This window comes from Adiantum capillus-veneris, chromosome 25 (assembly GCF_014529385.1).
Source record: "Adiantum capillus-veneris isolate H3 chromosome 25, ASM1452938v2, whole genome shotgun sequence".
In the NCBI taxonomy this organism is placed as follows: Eukaryota; Viridiplantae; Streptophyta; class Polypodiopsida; order Polypodiales; family Pteridaceae; genus Adiantum; species Adiantum capillus-veneris.
The window spans coordinates 76,459,116-76,465,115 of NC_140955.1; positions in this window are offsets into that span (position 1 = coordinate 76,459,116).

Here is a 6,000-nt window from a genome sequence, read left to right on the forward strand (position 1 = left end):
CTTCTCTTCTATCCCTCCCTTGTAGCATTTTCCTACGTAAGTGATATGCTCTGGAAAGATGATATGATTTTAATAGTATATAATTTGCAAAGACCAAATGAGCGTGCTCCAATCCTAACACCTTTGACCAGGGCTTTGTGAGGAATGCCTATTAAATGTGCGCACTTGGCATTCAGCATTGTGTGCATGAATGTGCTGAGGTTGCTAGCATCTTATCGGCCACGAATGGCCCCCTGTCTATGCATCTTGCTCCATGTTGATTCACTTCAGCAAAGAGGATAGGTCTTGGACTTTCACCCGTTTCATCTTCACCTTCTGCTCCTCTCATTGTTTATCCGAGAGTTCTACTTTGGCCACGTTGCAAGTGGGAGGGAGGTCTTCTTTCCAATCTCTCCAGCACACTTTCATACTACCAAGCTCCTTACTAATTTTAAGGTGCGGGTTGACTTCTCCGATCCCTATTGGTATAAGTAACTCGTACTTCCCTTGTCCACACAATCTACGCTCTGTGTTCTCCCAAATAATGCTAATGAAATCCTTAATAAAGATATCACTCTCATTTATTTTCTGGATTCAAGGATCTGCACAAAGAAAAATTGCATGTATGCACTCCTTTCGAATAGCCCGCATAATAATTTTTCTGTATTCAAGCGTCATTTTTGCATTGGACAATAAAAAAACAATCTAAATACAATTGAATAGCATACCAATGATCTTACACATGTTGGACTATCAGAATATCATGTTAAATTTATATAACACTTCAAAACACTATCTCATATAATTTAAATACAAGTACATAGCATACCAAAGGTCTCATACATGTAACGCCTATTAAAATATCAGGTTGAAGACATTCAAAACATTATAACACTTCAAAAAACTGTGATGGATTATGAGACATGAGTCCACCAAATCAGTTATATGATGATAAGTTTTAACATATAATTTTTTTAAAAGATTACTGTAATTTTAACAAAAAATCATAAATTGAATATAATTTCTCATCAAAAGAAGATTTTCCATAGATATCAAGACAAAACTTAAGGTTTTTAATGCATCTATCACCAACACCCATCAAAAAAGGAATTTTCAAGGTTTCAAACTCACAAGCATCGTGTAATTTAAGCCGATTTAAAAAAAATTATAGTGCAAACTTTCTTGAAAGAAAACATTGCTGTGAAAAATTAATGAGCGTGTATATATCAATTTCCTAATTGTGTCCATATGAATTATTTGTATACAAATATGTGAGATAAATGAAAAATTCAGAAGTGGACAAAAAATAATCTTTGATAAATGAAAACTACAACATGCGTAGTTTGTGGGATATGGCATAAATCAATAAATCTGGCTTGCATAACCATCAAGTAGTATCACCTTATGTAGTAGAGTTGTAGATGTTGTATATATGCAACATAAGACATTGCAAATTTAGATGAATTAAATGTTTCATGTGGAAGTCGATTGTAGTGAAACATCTATTTTGCGAAGGTGCTTTTCACAAGTATAACTACTATTGAGATTGTACAAATGCAACATGCCACAAATTTTATGAGTACTTTAGATAACATTTTATAATTGAAAAAAAAGCATTTCTTGATATGTTTTCTAGATTGCACGTATCATTTTGTTAGATTTGTGAAAAGACGGTACTAAAATGTTTTTTTTGGTACCAAACTAGTGTTAATATACCAAAGATGGTTGACAAAGAATTCAACAGATAGTTGTTACATAATTATTATTTTTTGGTTTTTCTGTAAATATGTTATATGATTTGATATGATATACTTTAACAAGAACAATCAATATAAAACATTTATAGACATTACAAAAATTTGTATACAAAATACTCTTCACGACAACGTTACCGACCAAGTATTTTGTACACCTAATACTCAAACAAACACTATAGACATGCCCATACAATTTATACGATGTTCATAAAGGTGAGGCAATGAATTGAATGCCATATTTATACGAAAACACATGCTTCTAACAAAAAACACAAATTGGTTGTGTCATTGACCAAATGTCGCTCTAATCTAAATAGTAAAAATAGTTTGAATACGAACATCATAAGACCGCATTACCGACTGATGCCCATATTGCATGGAGAAGAAAAGTTGACTCACCATAATGATACTAATATTGCCACATTAACTTCATTTACCCATATGATGAGCCAATACTTGCCACAAGGACATTATATTTCCCACCTTACTGACGTGATGCCCCCGTGTGGTAAGGACTATTCTGTAGAACATCTAACGCACACACCCACATTGTGTGGTGAGGTACCTTGTTATTGTTGCACAATATGACACAAGGCACTCTACCACACAACACACACATGACATAAACACATGATTCATGTGGTTAGGTACTTTGCTACTACCATGCACTGGGATGCAGAGTACGCTCCCACATGACCCCTCACCTCCCTCTCTCCTCTTGATGTACCTGCAGAGGTCATCATCATCGTCTCTCTCTCTCTCTCTCTCTCTCTCTCTCTCTCTCTCTCTCTCTCTCTCTCTCTCTCTCTCTCTCTCTCTCTCTCTCTCTCTCTCTCCCCCCCCCCCCCCCCCCCCCCCCCCCCCAACCCTCCAAGGCTCAAACAATGCCACCCCATGGACCTGGGTGAGCTCGTTTTTTTATTAAGTTGCGGACCCCTTGGGTTTTTTAATATCCCGACGTGTTGTTGCCCAATAGGCCCATCGATAAAAAGAAAAGGCATGGTGGGCTTTTTGTGGGTTACCAGGTCACCTTTGATCGACTTCTTCGTGATCATGTTAGCTCTGATTATGGTAATATGGCAATGACACTTAGTAATCACAAGAAATTTCACATGATCACGCAATTATAAATCACTGTGAGAGACGTATTCTCTGCCTAAAGACTCTCTTCTTGAGCTAGGGCTGCTGCAGTGGCATCTTGTCACATTCTTTCTTGAACTCTATTCGGCCTCTCTAGATTTGAAATCATAGAATGTGTATCCGAAGGTGTGGTATTGGTTTCTGCTAGGCGTGTCAACCGAGGGTTAGCCTTGATTTTATTGACTATGCGACATTGGGCCATTGACTCCTCTTCCACACTTACTTATTGGATTTCGTTTTGCCATCTGATTTTCTAATGTATCAGCTTGGTTGATGACATCTATAAAAACCGCTTGCACATCTTCTGTTACTCCTTTATGTGTTGCAATGAACACCATATTAAAGAATTGAGACTTTGGAGCAAATTTGGGAATCACAAATATCTTAAATATTTGGCCGTATGGACAAATCTCAAACTATTTTTGAAGGAAAAATCCTTCCACAAGGTAGTACTTGAGAATCTCTTTCTAGTTATGCTCTTAGAACTTTGGCTAATATTTGGCCATGTGGTCAAATCTTAAGCTCATTTTGAAAGGAAATTCCCAAATTCACTAATATGGTGTTAATGGCTCTATGGGTGGTTTCTATCTCCTGATAAGCATCATCTAGTTTTTGTTGTTGGGGTAATAGCTAGCTCCTTGACTCTTGAGCTCAATTGCTTTGGCTTTGTCTTCTGCTATTTTGGTTTTCTCCATCTGAGCCCACATTTCTTCTAGTTGCTCTGTGGGAATGGCTGATGGATTCTTTGTCGGACTTTGCGTAGGATCCATCTCGACAAAATCTCCTTCATCAATCCATTTCTTTTTAAACTTTTCAGCCAGTCGTTCCTCTTTGGCTTGCTTGTGCCCTTTCTCTTCTTTTCCAGGTTTGGGGCAAGGGCATCATATTTTTACCTTTTCTATCTGCTTTCTCCTCTTATGTTGACTCTGACTCTTGTAGTTTTTTTAAAATTTGGTGTGGGCGGGGGTCTGAGTGGAGCCCGATTTTGTCACCTCTTCATCATTGAAGTTGGATCCAATCATTTTATGATGGAGGTTTAGGCAATTCTTGGGCCGCACTAATAGCTTGATAACCTATTCTAGTAAATACCTCCTTGAGTTGATAAATATGTTAACTTAGCGTGCTTCTTCTTCTTGGTGAGCATCTCAAGGAGATATTGATCAATAGTCATTGGCGTGCTTTGTTGGTAGGCCCATGTGTAAGTTGTAGCTACCGTATGGTTGGGTGTAGTGTATCGGCCTGGCCTCTTGTTGTTGATGCGGAAGAACTGCATGAACATGTGGGTGGGCAATTTTGCTTCCTGGCATGTCATGCCGATGAATGTTGCCGCTGCATCCTTTTTTACAAAAACTTCAACTTCCCTTTTTTTCTCCTTTCATTGTAGCTCCTTCATCTGAAGCTTTTGCAATCAATTTTTGATGTGATCTTTACTTGGACCTTGTCAGAGTGTGGATATCTCACTTGTGCCCTCCTATGTATTGTTGGTTTAGACCTTACAAGCTCTTTGGTGGATATCAATCCCACACGGAGGTAGTTGGAAGTAATTCAGAAAATCTGTCTTTTCCAATGCTTCTTCAATGGCGAGCTTTCTTGCTAGGTTGTACGCCTCTTGAGCTATCATGGACATCATAATCATGTTGTTTTTCGCATCTCTGTAGACTGCTTCATACACCACATCTCCTTCTTTTTCAATATAGGTGGAGGCTTCCTTCAAGGAGTCCTTGAGGATGGTGAATTCTGGGATCTGTTCAAGCCTCTTCTTGTGACTCCATTTCTTCTTGTTTCCCTTGGCCTCAGATTTCATAACTCTTGTGAACAATTGTCGTAGTTCAGAGATCAATTAGAGTGAGAAGTGATGTTTTTGCCATTTTTAGACATTTGATAAGCTTGTTAGTGGATAAGATTGTTCAAAACTCATTTACAAACCATTCAAAACCTCAACACTTCAAAAAAAAAATTCATGCAAGATAGAGAAAAAATCGTGTTTTTTTCTCAGACTTGTGATCGGGAGATTCTTCTGAGATGTTGATTGCATGGGCTTGATGAGCACTACAAACAAAGGCTCCGGCTCCGGTTTGATGAGATTTGGGTAGGAGGTTTGGTCGTGGTTGCGGTTTCTAGCATCTGCTTCAAGCTCTTAGCACTCCGTGTGATGGAGATGTGACCTTTTTCCACTTTGGCCACAAAAGGATGGTTCAAGGACTTATACCAACATTTGCCTGTGGTTGAATCTTTTTTTGGATTGATGGTTACATTGTGTGAGGAAAAATTACAATTTCCCCCCCTTTTTCCACATTTGGCTTTTGATCTACATCAAACTTTGTAGGTTCAATTCTCTTGATATGTAGGGATGATCTATCCACCTATACTCTAAAGTTGACCTTTTGGGCAAGAGGTAAGTCAGTTTCAGACTGTTGGCCAAGTGGAAAAGTGATGAGGATGAGGTGAAGAGATCCAAAGGATGTCAAACCTTTTGGGTAGGGCTTTATAACTTAGGGTACCACATGTGTAGCTTCAAAACCAACTTCTGATGGTCTACTAACTCTACAAGGGGGAAAATCATGATTTTCTCCTTGATGGCCACCTTTGAATTCGAGATAAAGTGATACTTGGTCAGCCCCTTGTACTTGATGATTTAATATGGTTGATCACATTGTACTTAAAATCTGGACTGCGTCCATTATCTTGGGACTAGTTTCAGGCCTTGGTTCTGAGAGAATTTCGCCATGAGGGACATGATGAGTCCAATTTCATGGGGTTTGTTCTTAAAACTGATTTTGACACTAAAGTGGATGGATGTGACACCTTCATAGCCTCAACTATGCAGTGATGCAGAGACATGAGAAAAAAATCACAATCTTTTCTCTATTAAGCATAAAAATACACATTTTTCAACATGCATTGGTTCATACACAATTATACATTCCTTTTGAACATTTCTAATGTGCCACTTCATTAATCATGTAGTCATGTTGACCCTAGGGCCAAATGTGTCTGCGAAAAGGATTCTCTGACTCCGATCATTGACCACTTGCCCCTGTGTGGCACAATGCACCATTGCCAGCTCGGTTGGAATGATCCTTAGAAATTGTATGTAAGCTCTTTCCCCAATCTAACATCCCAC